This window comes from Chiloscyllium plagiosum, chromosome 11 (genome assembly GCF_004010195.1).
Source record: "Chiloscyllium plagiosum isolate BGI_BamShark_2017 chromosome 11, ASM401019v2, whole genome shotgun sequence".
NCBI classification, from domain to species: domain Eukaryota; kingdom Metazoa; phylum Chordata; class Chondrichthyes; order Orectolobiformes; family Hemiscylliidae; genus Chiloscyllium; species Chiloscyllium plagiosum.
The window spans coordinates 13,597,423-13,610,921 of record NC_057720.1 but is presented as its reverse complement, the minus strand read 5'-3'; the positions used below and the strand labels follow the sequence as shown (position 1 = coordinate 13,610,921).

At 43.5% G+C, this 13,499-nt stretch overlaps 1 protein-coding gene and 1 long non-coding RNA gene across 2 annotated transcripts in view; both read left to right on the top strand.

Moving 5' to 3' along the window:
• LOC122554152 overlaps positions 1-13,499 on the top strand; it is a 342,532-nt gene that overhangs the window by 268,729 nt on the left and 60,304 nt on the right. The gene's annotated exons all lie outside the window — the stretch shown is intronic.
• The window catches only part of LOC122554155, a 20,867-nt gene that overhangs the window by 5,804 nt on the left and 1,564 nt on the right, over positions 1-13,499 (top strand). The window contains exon 2 of the long non-coding RNA XR_006312923.1: positions 10,833-10,838. This is a non-coding gene — a long non-coding RNA (uncharacterized LOC122554155). The remainder of the gene's footprint in view (positions 1-10,832; positions 10,839-13,499) is intronic.

The window sequence follows — 13,499 nt, the reverse complement described above, 5'->3', positions numbered from 1 at the left end:
CCCCCACCTTAACCTCCTTCCACCTATCGCATTCCCAATGCCCCTCCCCCAAGTCCCTCCTCCCAACTTTTATCTTAGCCTGCTTGGCACACCTTCCTTATTTCTGAAGAAGGGCTTATGCCCAAAACATCGATTCTCCTGCTCCTTGGATGCTGCCTGACCTGCTGCGCTTTTCCAGCAACACATTTTTCAGCTCTGATCTCCAGCATCTGCAGTCCTCACTTTCTCCTGCTCTTTATTACTTGCCTTTATACAAAGGATGTATAACGTAGTAAACTGCTTTTCTTTCTTGATGCCTTCTCTCATTATTGATACTTTACATGTTCTATTTCATTTCTTTTTATAATTTCTGTTTTCAAAGTAAACTGTTGAACAGCACCTTTATGTGAAGTTGATACCAAAAAAAGGTAATACAGTGACATTATAAAGGTCTTTATTCCACTTTTGCACAGTTTTTAAAGAAATAAAAAACAAATTAACTTACAACTCTGTACAAGTAAGGTCTTAATGATATGTGTAATTTTTTTTCCAAACATTAAGGGACTACTTTGCCAACCTTTAGTTGTCCTTAAGCCTCTTGTCCAATGCCTTTCTTTAAAAAAGGACATATTATAGTGATTTTTCTGAGAGACAGTGCGTACTCATCATTTGTTCTCCATTGTGTTTGTCATGCTTCAGTATAGTTGTAGCCTTCAGTCTTGGTTGTAAGACACGAATTTCAGCTCTGAACACAGGCTGGCGATGAGTGAATATTAGGAAAACAACTTTTCACAAATTCTCACTACTGTTCGCAGTTTTTAACCTTTGTTGCCGACTTGTCTTTAGTACCGACTTGCTGTCAGCATTTTCCAGTGCCCTGCCACCATTATACTGTATATGGCTTTCTGTGTGGGGGTCAGTTAGCTCAGTTGGCTGGATGGATGGTTTGTGATGCAGAATGATGCTAACAACATTGGTTCAATTTCAAAAAACGTGATCAGACATGAGAAGAATGACTTTCTTTTCTGCTACATTTAAAACTTTGATTGCAATTACAAGACACAGCTCCTGTCCCACACTCGCAACTGAGCCTATCTCCTCCCCCTCAGTGCTATACCCAGCCCCACTTTGTCACTCTGTCTCCACAAACAGCAGAAATTGCAAATTTGAGAGTTGGTGGAGAAAGCCCATTCGCGAAGTGGGGTTTAATGGGTGTTTGATAGACCAATACAAAACATGAGGGAGAATGAGTGTAACCAGTTCACCTTCAAAACTCTCCCAGCTTGTAATCAGTTTGTTTCAGAATTGAATATCTCACTGGACAGCACACATAGAGACTGATCTCAGCCAGAACAAAGGAGTTGGGTTAACCATTCAGCCCCTCAACCCTGCTGTGTCTGTGCCATACTACTCCATCATGGCTGTTCTCTAGCTTAATGCCATATAGTCATCTTGAATCTGCAACCCTTCACATGCCTTACCTTATCAAAATCTATCAATCCAAGGTCAGTAAATGGTTTTGGACTAGTTAATGGGGACGGCGATGGCTGAGTGATATTATCACTGGATTGTTAATCCGGAGACCCAGATAACGTTCTGGGAACCTGGATTTGAATCCTGCCATGGCAGGTGGTGGAATTAGAATTCAATAAATATCTGGAATTAAGAATCCAATGATGACCATGAATCCATTGTTGATTGTCAGGAAAACCCATCTGGTGCCCTATAGGGAAGAAAATGCGGTTGACTCTTAACTACCCTCTGGGCAAGTAAGGATGGACATTAAATGTTGGCCCAGCCAGTGATGCCCCCCCCTCATCCCGCGAATGACTAAGGGGAAAAAAAAACTTCATGGGCTTTGGAAGGTAAAAATTGCTCTGTAGTAACGACTGTTCGGAAGTGTTTGTGAACAGCTGGGTGAAGTGCTCCCCTGGTGGTGAGTTACTGAATTATTCTCAAATTGCACCATGTGGAGAAGTGGTTGGGACAGGGGGTGTGGAGGTTGGCAGAAAAGGGAGTGGGGTTGGGGGTAGGCTCCAAATGCTTCATTATTTAAGCAAATTTTATATCATGTCATTTCTTCATTGACGTCCCTGTGGCCAACACTAATTCTGAAGGAATCGTACAGAACTTAACTCAGGGTAAGCCACCAAGAGGATTCATTTTAAAGGAATGGGTGAAACTTGAGAGGGTTCAGAAAAGATTTTCAAGGATGTCGGCAGGGTTGGAGACTCTGAGCTATTGGGAGTGGCTGTATATGCTGGGGCTGCTTTCCCTGGAGTGTCAGAGGCTGAGGAGTGACCTTATAGAGGTTTATAAAATTATGAGGGGCACGGATAGGGTAAATAGTCAAGGTCTTTTTCCCCAGGGTAGGGGAGTCCAAAGCTAGAGGACATAGATTTAAGGTGAGAGGGGAAAGATTTAAAAGGGATCTAAGGGGCAACTTGTTTACACAGAGGGTGGTACGTGTGTGGAATGAGATGCCAGTGGAGGAAGTGGAGATTGGTACAATTACAACATCCAAAAGGCATCAGGGATGAGAAGTGTTTAGAGGAATATGGGCCAAATGCTGACAAATGGGGCTAGATTGATCTAGGATATCTAGTTGGCATGGATGATTTGGACTGAAGGGTTGGTTTCCATGCTGTATATCTTTGTGACTCCATAACTATCGGTGATATGGTGCTGACTTGTGCTTATATGGCACCTTCAATGTGGTAAAATGTGCCAAGATACTTCCTTGGAGTGTTAATCAAGCAGAATTTGATTCCAAGCAATGTAAGGAGAGAATAAGAGAGTTGGCCAAAAGCTAGTCAGAGATTGGTTGTAAAGAACATTTCAAAGATGGAGATTCAGGGAAGCTTAGATTCTATAGAATCACAGAATTGTTACGGTTTAGAAGGAGGCCATTTGGCCCATTTTCACTGTTCCAACTCTCCGAATGAACATCATGACTTAACTCCAATCTCCTGCCTTCTCCCCATTAACGCTGCACATTCCTTCCATTCAAGTAATGATCTTAGTGTCCTCTCGAATGAAGCTGCCTCCACCTCACTTCCAGGCAGCAGAAGGCAGAGCAACCTAACAGCTGGGCATCAGTGAAACAGAGAAACAATGGTGGGATAACGTTCAGAGAAATAAACCTCATTCACGGGTCAAATTTAACAAACATTTCTGATAATAATCTGAAGGCAGTGGTGCCATCCATATACTTATTACCCTCCCATATTCTGAGGGGAAGGTAGAAAATGGAGTAAGAAACCAAATGGGGGAAGCGATAGCCGAGAGAATTCAAACTGTGCTGCCTGAGAGGTGAAAGAAAGAGTATTGCTTTCAAACAAGCTTCAGTTCCTCTTGAGGTCAGTGTTTTTATAGAGCGCATAATAGGATTTGCGTAGTTGACTTTTCAATCACTGGGTTAAGCAGCAACAGGTAAACCCGGCGACTTAGTCGTAATAAGGTCATCTGGTCTGAAAAGCGTGAAGAGTAACACACAGAACAGCTTTCCGCTCAGACACTGTATAACCTTTGTTCTGTCCCGAAAACTCCCCCCTTCCCCAGAATGCCATCGCCGCCAGCCAATCATATCATTAACGCTAACAAGTAGCATTAAGGAAAAGAATGTTTAACTAGTCGCATTGATAAACTAGTAGCATTAAGTAAGAGAGAGAGAGGGAGAGAGGGCTGTTGGCAAACACGGAGCTACATGTTCATTTGGTTATTAAGGGAGGCACATAGCTGAAGACTGTTCATTGCTGTTGTAAATTCCTGCCCCAGGGCTTGTAGCCTGGTTCTCGATTACATGAGGTCTATGTTCATGGACAGTGTTTGGCATCTGATTGAAGGTCCACTGCAGCTAATTAATTTCATTAGGAAGTGAAGTCATCTTCGAGCAGGAATTAATATTTGGAGCTTCATGTTGCTAATTCATTTCCAGATTTAATTAGCTCAGAGAAGAAATGTTGCTTGGGCAAGAGGACTTTTTAATTATCAGCTTGGATAAATTTGAAAATGTTGATGCCTAGGGGTTGAGTTAATTAAAACCTGCATTATTTTAGGTTTAATTAGCTCCCATCTTTGTTTTGCTTCACCATATGGCCATGTCCTGTAGTCAAATTTAGTTAATTAAGCTAATTAAGCTAATCATTTTAATTACTCAAGACAATGTGATTGGATACAGGATGACTACAAGTTTATGGCCAAGTACTTATTTTTCATTAAGCTGAAGGGACAGAACGGTTTCTGATTGAGACTGGCAAGCGGTGCCAGAGAGTTCAGAAAATGTGACAGCCTCATAGATATTAAGTCTGAAGTCTAATTGCGTACTTTGATAAAACAAAATGTCAGTAACACAACTCTTTTAAACATGAGAACAATTTAGTCCAGTGGCTATTAACATTCCTGAAATAGCAGCAATGTCAGGGGACATTCATATGCCCTATTACTGCCTGAAAAACTGGAGATAGCTTATTCAACTTGTGAATTTTAGTTCATTATGGCAGTGCATGAATTAACAGGCAGCTTGTTTGAGTTTTGTTCCTTAAATACACGGTCCTCAGTATTTCCATATGTGCAGCTAATCTTTTATTCTTGCCCGGTCAAGGAAAGTTTTCAAATAGCTAATTGTCAAGTGTGGTGAAATGAAACTTTTTTACCCTTTGGCATATGGATTTAGAACATAGAACATAGAACACAGAACACAGAACAATACAGAGCAGAACATCCCTTCAGCCCTCAGTGTTTCGCTGACCTGTGAACTATTCTCAGCTCGTCCCCCTACACTATCCCATCATCATCCATGTGCTCATCCAAGGATTGTTTAAATCTCCTTAATGTGCTTGGGTTAACTACATTGGCAGATAGGGCCCTTATCACTCTCTGAGTGGTTAGGGCAGAACAGGCATTTTTGACTCCTAAGTCTATTTTATACTGTTCACTTGCCTTTCCATTGAAGCCAATGCAAAAATAAATTCGGGCTGGACATCAGCGTGCTGCCTCTTCCCTGTGGCATGTTTTTAGCCACAATCCAAGACAAATTTAAACCCTTTTATTGTCTTTTTATCATCCAAACATTATTTCCTTGTGGGGTAAATGGAGACTTACTTTACTGTCAGCCAAACCGTGATCTTGTGGAATAACAGAGCAGAGTCCAACAGCCTACTCTTGTTCCAACTTTTAATGTTCTTCTACAGAGGCAAATTTCACTTGAAACCTATTTCTTTGATTAAGCTATGGTTCAGGTTCCAACAAGGATGTGCTCAGGTTTGATTTGGATAATGAACCTCACCATTATCTCAGTGAAACCGTGTCCACTCTGAGCCAGTGAATGCTCAGACATTCAGAAGTGCACCAGAGCCTGAGGAAACCGTAATATATGACAAAAAACAAAATGCTGCAGATGCTGGAAATCTGAAATGAAAACAGAAAATACTGAAAGTCCTCAGCAGATCAGACAGTACCCTATGGAGAGAGAAACAGAGTTAATGTTTCAGGTCAATGACCCAATAAACATTTGAATTAAGAGCATGAGTCGTTCATTCAATTCCTCCAGCTTGCTCCAACATGCAAGAAAATAATCTCAAATCCACATTCCTGCCTGTTACTGATAACCCTTCATCCTCTTGCTTAACAAGAATGTAGCTACTTCTGTCTTTAAAGTATTCATGGATTTTGCTTCCACAAAGGCACGGGTACAAAAATACACTTAAGCATGTATATGTACATGCATAAGCACACATTCTTCTTTCATGTCCCACAAAATAGGAAAGGTTAAGGCATTGATCTTTTCTTTAGAAGTAAGAGTTGTTCATTTAGCCTCCCAAATGTGTTTCACGATTCAATTAGACCATGGTGTGTCTTAACTCACACCACATTCTTTGGTTGTGAAATCCTTAATACCCTTCACCTAATAAAACTCGTACTAAGCTCAGTTTTGGCACTGTGTTACTGGTTGGCACTCAGTGTCATGGACCTTTTGGAATACTGTATTCAATCCTGGTCTCATTACTATAAGAAAGATGTTGTGAAGCTAGAAAGGGCTCCGAAAAGACATACAAGGATGTTGCCAGGGTTGGAGAGTTTGAGCGAAAGGGAGAAGCTGAATAGGCTGGGGCTATTTTCCCTGGAGCAGCCGAGGTTGAGGGATGACCTTAGAGAGGTTTATAAAATCATGAGGGACATGGATAGGGTGAATAGTCAAGGTCTCTTCCCAGGGTAGGGGAGAGGGAAAAGATATAAAAGGGACCTAAGGGGAAACATTCCTTCGGGTGCTCTGGTTTCCTCCAAGGGGGTGCATACCTGGAATAAGCTGCCAAAAAAAGTGGTGAAGGCTGGTACAATTATAAAATTTAAAAGGCATCAGGATGGGTATATAAATAGGAAGGATTTAGAGGGAATTGTGCCAAATGCTAGCAAATGAGACAAGGCTTATTTAGGCCGGTATGGACAAGTTGGACCGAAGGGTCTGTTTCTGTGCTGTACAACTCTAAGACAGCAAGGAATGTGTTGGTTCCCTCACTCTCTCAGAATTGCAAAGGACCCCTTCTCTGTACTATATTCTCAGGAGAATTCATACTCTCAACAAACAGTATTTCAACACCATTGGTTCCCTCACTGCCCAGCTGCTGTGTGGTATTGATTCATAAGGAGGTACATAAACTTGGGAGGGCAATGTTGGAAATGATTGTGCTCCTCCCTTTCAGCCACACTGAAAAGGTGTTCAAATGCGGGTGGCTCAGTGGTTAGCATTGCCTCACAGCGCCAGGGTCCTAGGTTTGATTGCAGCCTCGGGCAACTGTCTGTGTGGAGTATGCACATTCTCCCTGTGTCTGCAAGGGTTTGCTCTGGTTCCCTCCAACAGTCCAAAGATGTGCAGGTCAGGTGAATCGGCCATGATAAATTGCCCACAGTGTTAGGTGCAATAGTCAGAGGGGGTGTGGGTTACTCTTTGGAGGGTCGGTGTGGACTTGTTGGGCCGAAGGGCCTGTTTCCACACTGTAGAGAATCTAATCTAAAATGCTTTCCATTTTACCCACAGTCACTCAGGCTCAAGAAGTGGACTGAACAGTATGGGTCACAACTGCTCAACAACACAGTTTTAATTCCAATTCGTGCAAGATGATCTTATCAGATTCTTTGTTTATTGCTCTGTAGGGCAAACAATTTGTCCCTGCAATCTGTTCCAATTTCCACTGCAAGTAGTTAAGCATTTTAATGGCCCTTTAGCAATATTGTGCTGTTATAAGTTCTCTATGTTATTTTATGGTGTTTGCAGATGAGTCCAGTTATGTTTCACAGTACAAACAAAATGATGATCCTCCAATCATAGATTGAACTGTTTCCAGATTACATACATTTGTCAGTCCAGCTTGCTTTATTTTTGCTTCAAATTACTTACTGATGCAAATTTTTGTTAAAGTAGTGGCCTCAGTTGTGTTTCATGAGTCTGCAATGCACAACAAGAGGATAAATGTGGCAGTGATCCCCATTTGTAGCTTCCAAACCTGTGTTCAGGTTAAACAGTCCAATCATAGAATCCCTGCAGTGTGGAAACAGACCATTTGGCCCAATGGTCTCGAGGGCATTTCTGCAAAATGATGACCATTTCTTCCACCACTTTTGTTTTCCTCCACACTTGTCCCCTCTTCACTCCACCATCTGGGTTTTGCCTTCACCAGCATCACCTGCCCTCACCCAAGTGCCCACCTGCATTGTCCGTCAAGCCCTCACCCAATTGAATAAAAGAGCAATGTTCATGTCTGAGCTGAGCCCTAAACTCTGGCAGACTCCACCTGATACACGAGGGTGATGGGCGGCTGAGAAACATCAATCTAACACAAACCCTGTGGGTATAACTTGCCCCTCCCTGGAGACGTTGAGAAGGGGGAAATAATTAGACGAATTGTCCCTGGGGTAGGTGATGTTTGTCCCATTCTTGCCAACTCATGAATTAAATTCTGAGTGAGAAGGTCCAAAATGCCGCCAATTAAATTCTAGAGAGAAAACAAACTCTCAGACTGGCCCTGTCAAGCTCTTGGCAAGTGTTATGTGTTTCAGTGAGATCACCTCTCATTCTTCCAAACACCAAAGAATATAGGTCAATTCTGCTTCAGCTTTCCTCAGAGGACGGTGTTCTTTCACCATAAATTCAATCTTGTTAACCTTCGTTGCACTGCCTATAAGGCAAGTACAGTATATCCTTCCTGACATCTTGCTTGTTCTAGTCTTCCCTGTTTAGTTGCAGCCAGCACAAGCTCTACACTTGCCTCTTTCTTCGGCCCCACACAAACAATTTTGCCAAATCCCCCAGTGGATCTATCCATGATACTCCATGATTCCCCCTTCCCTCCCTCATTCTTGTATGATATAATCTAAACTCAACTGAATATGTTTCCAAAGGTCCTCCAATTGTGGGTGGCACGATGGGACAGTGGTTAGCACTGCTGCCTCACAGCGCCAGAGACCTCGGTTCAACTCCCACCTCAGACGACTCTCTGTGTGGAGTTTGCACATTCTCCTCGTGTCTGCGTGGGTTTTCTCCGGGTGCTCCGGTTTCCTCCCACAATCCAAAAATGTGCAGGTTAGGTGAATTGGCTGTGCTAAATCGCCTGTAGTATTAGGTGAAGGGGTAAATGTAGGGGAATGGGTTTGGGTGGGTTGCGCTTCGGTCGATCGGTGTGGACTTGTTGGGCCGAAGGGCCTGTTTCCACACTGTAAGTAATCTAAGCAATCATACTTTGAACAGTTTTCAGATTACATACATTTGTCAGTCCAACTAGCTTGTTTTTTTGGCTCCAACTTATTTATCCATATAAATGTTTGTTAAAGTCGTGGCCTTGATTGTCTTTTCATGAGGCTCCAATTGACATCAAGGAGGATAAATGTGGCAGTGATCCCCACTTGTAGCTTCTAAACCTATGCTCAGGTTACACACTCCTATTTTGAGGGCATTTCCACAAAATGCTGAACATTTTTTCCGCCACTTTTCTTTTCTCCACATTTGTCCCCATTTGTCACCACTCTGTGGCCTTCGCTATTGTCTCCACTCTGTGAGCCTGTTCCAAGGATCTCCCAAAAGATTAAGAAGGGGCCACAAAATGTCCATGGCAAGGAAAACTAAGGAGAATGCCGAGGCATTTTATGTGTATGTTAGAAGCAAGCAGGCAACTAGGAAAAGGGGAGATCCATTCAAGGACAAAGGAAAGAACTTATGTGTGGAACCAGAAGAAGTATGTGTGGTCTTTAATAAATACTTTGCATCAGTATTCACCAAGGAGTAGGACATAGCTTATGGTAAGATTAAGGAGGGGTATGTTGATATTCTGGGGAGTGCTTGCTTTGAGCAGAATTTCAGCGGAGAGGTAACACCTATTCCGACAATACAAGGAAAGCGATGGGACCACATGAAGTACCAGGCGGTGCACTCAGAGCATGTGCAGATCAACTGGCAGAGGTCTTCTCAGACATCTTCAACCTCTCTCTGAGACATCTTCAACCTCTCTCTGCAGCAGGCCACTGTCCCTGCTTGTTTCAAGAGGGCCAACATCACCCCTGTGTCTAACAATGCTCATGCAGCATGTCTAAATGGCTACCGCCCAGTGGCCCTAACTTCAGTGGTCATGAAGTGTTTTGAAAGGCTGGTCATGGCATTAATCAACTCCAGCCTCCCCACTACTCTTGATTCACTCCAATTTGCCTATCGGATCAACAGATCCACGTCAGATACCAGATCACTTGTCCTTCACTCCTCCCTAGAACATCTTGACAGCAAGAACAGCTACGTAAGAATCCTACTCATTGACTACAGTTCAGCCTTCAACACTGTTATCCCCTCAAGACTGATTATTAAACTTAGTGATCTCAGACTAAGCCACACTCTCTGCAACTGGATCCTCAGATTCTCTGAAAAGACAAAGCTTTTCACTGTGCCTCGGACATGACAATAAATTCAACTCAATTCAATTCAATTATATTATATTATGAAGGAAGAAGTGTTGAGTGTCTTGAAAATATTAAGGGAGTTAAGTCCCCAATGCCTGATGGGGCAGCATGGTGACGCAGGGGTTAGCACTGCTGCCTCACAAGGCCAGGGAGCCAGGTTCAATTCCAAACTTTACTCTTTAAACTTCCTTGAGCTTTAACTATCTTCATGATCCACCCCATCTGCTGATTAAACCTTCGTCTCCTCCTGACCTATATATTCCAATTTTCTCCTCAACAGCTTCTCACATCCCTCTGTAAACTTCTAACGCATCCAAATGTTAACTAGACCCTATCCTAATACAGGTTCAAATCCCACCGTGGCAGAAGGTGGAATTAAAATTGAATACATTTTTTGAAGTAAAAGGTGGCCTATAATGATGATCATATAGTTGCTTTTGATTGTTTTAAACACCCAACTTGTTCATTAATGTTCATTAGGGAAGGAAATCTGCCACCCTTACCTGGTCTGGTCTACATGTGACTCCAAACTTACTGCAATGTGATTTACTCTTAGCTGCCCTCTGGGAAAATAGGGCTCAGCAATAAATGCTGGCTTGACCAGTGACACCCATATTCAATGAACACATATGAAAGGGAAGTTTATGCACATAATTTCTGGATCTACAGTGGACCAATCGAGAGAAATTGATTGCTATGATTAGTTAATGATTCCGTTATCATAGTAACATGTGCAACTCCCAGCACACTAGAAAGTGAACTTCACATCAGCAGTTCCTAAGTTCAACTTTGCCTCTGTCAAGTACCTAGCCTCCCCAGCTCAAAGGGGCACCATAAATGGAGCTGTGTGACATTTGATTTATTCCCACTAACCAGTCAAATTTATGGATGACCCTTACTTCCAGGAAACAAAGGAGATTGTTATCCCATTACCTGGGAATATGTTTGACCCCTGGGCATGAAGGTGGAAGATCAGACCATGTTCTGTCCTCAAAAGAATCATTACAGTGTTTGGTTTTTACAGAACCCTTGCACTCCTGATAATTTCACAGCCAGGCCTGCAATTAGATCTTGCCATAACAATTCAGACATTAGACATATGGAAATCAGCAGGGACCAGAGTCCGCCAATAACTGCTAGCATTAATTAAGTCTCTAGTGAAGAATGGCCAATTGCCTGAACTGTTTGAAGAGTTTAGGAACTGTCAATGTCTCAGATCCAGAAGCAAGAGGTAGCAAGAGAAATAAACTGACAGAGAAAAGGGGAAGGGAATAGGAACAGGCTGGGGCTGTTTTCCCTGAAGTGTCGGAGGCTGAGGGGTGACCTTATAGAGGTTTACAAAATTATGGGGAGTATGGACAGGATAAATAGACAAAGTCCTTTTTCTGGGATCGGGGAGTCCAGAACTAGAGGGCATAGGTTTAGAGTGAGAGGGGAAAGATATAAAAGAGACCTAAGGGGCAACTTTTTCGCACAGAGGGTGGTGTGTGTATGAAATGAGCTGACAGAAGATGTGGTGGAGGCTGGTACAATTGCAACATTTAAGAGGCATTTGGATGGGTATATGAATAGGAAGGGTTTGGAGGGATATGGGCCGGGTGCTGGCAGGTGGGGCCATATTGGGATATCTGATCGGCGTTGACAGGTTGGACTGAAAGGTCTGTTTCCATGCTGTACATCTCTATGACTCTATAACCCATGGTTTCATAGAACCAACCTTCCAAAGAGTATCCCTCCCAGACACACGTCTTCCCTGTAAGTCCGCCTTTACCATGGCTCATCCACACATCCCTGGATACTATGGCCAATTGACCTAACCTGCACATCTTTGGACTCTGGAAGGATATTAGAGGAAACCCACACAGACATGTGGGTGGACTTGCACACTCCATACAGTCATCCAAAGCTGGAATTGAACCCAGGTCCCCAGCGTTGTGAGGCAGTGGTGCTAATCACTGAGCCACCATCCCACCCCTATGGTTTTAACCAATATCTAAAGCTGACTCTCCTGCTCCTCGGATGCTGCCTGACCGGCTGTGCTTATCTAGCGCCACACTTTTTGAATCTGATCTCCAGCATCTGCAGTCCTCACTTTGTCCTAGCTAAAGCTGCAGGTCCATCAAGCCTCCCATATAGTTCCCCTCGCATGACCTCTGTAAACATCAGGGAAAGTGTAAACAGAATCATGTGAACATGATTCCAAAAATGAGCCATTTGTCTTGTGAGGAGAGATTGCGCAAGTGCATTCACTAGAGTTTTGAAAGATGAGAGGAGATCTAATTGAGGTACGTAAGATGCCAAAGAGGATTGACAAAGTAGACATAGAGAGGATAGAACAAAAGAACAAAGAACAATACAACACAGAAACAAGCCCTTTGGCCCTTCAAACTTACACTGACACATTTTGTCCTTCCACCTCTATTCCTTTCCTATTCATGTATTCATCCAGATGCTTCTTAAATGCTGCTACAGTGTCTGCTTCCACCACCTCCTCTGGCAGCGCATTCCAGACACTCACCACCCTTTGTGTGAAAAACCTGCCCTTGTCAGGCATTCTAGACTTATTCCTGATGAAGGGCTTTTGCCCGAAACGTTGATTTCACTGCTCCTTGGATGCTGCCTGAACTGCTGTGCTCTTCCAGCACCACTAATCCAGATTCTAGAACAAGAGGTCATGGTTTTAGGCTGAGGGATGGCAGATTGAAAACAGAGATACAGATGATCTAAAAGGGTCATGAATCTGTGAAATTCACCATCCCAGAATGCAATGGGTACTTTCCCCTCCCCCCACCTTACCCCAGTTCTAACCTTCCAGCTCAGCACTGTCCTCATGACCTGTCCTACTTGCTCCCACCTCTGTTCCCACCTATCCACTCCACCCTCCCCTCTGACCTATCACCTTCATCCTCACGTACATCCACCCATTGTACTCTTTGCAACCTTCCCCACCCTCCTCTCTAACCTATCACCTTCATCCCCACCTCCATCCACCCATTGTACTCTTTGCAACCTTCCCCACCCTCCTCTCTAACCTATCACCTTCATCCCCACCTCCATCCACCCATTGTACTCTTTGCAACCTTCCCCCACCCTCCTCTCTGACCAATCAAGAAAGAGTTGGATAGAGCTCTTATGGATATTGGAATCAAGGGTTATGGGGATAAGGCAGGAACAGGATACTGATTGAGGACGATCAGCCATGATCATAATGAATGATGGTGCTGGCTCGAAGGGGAGAATAACCTACTCCTGCACCTATTGTCTATTGTCTATCACCTCCATCCCCACCCCCATTCACCTATTGTACTCTTTGCTACCTTCTCCCCAGCCCCACCTCCCCCATTTATCTCTCCACCCTGGAGGCTTTCTGCCTCTATTCCTGATGAAGAGCTTTTAGAATCATAGAGTCATAGAGATGTATAGCATAGAAACAGACCCTTCGGTCCAACCCCTCCATGCCAACCAGATATCCCAACCCAGTCTAGTCCCATCTGCCAGCACCCGGCCCATATCCCTCCAAGCCCTTCCTATTCATATACGCATCCAAATGCCTCTTAAATATTGCAATTGTACCAGCCTCC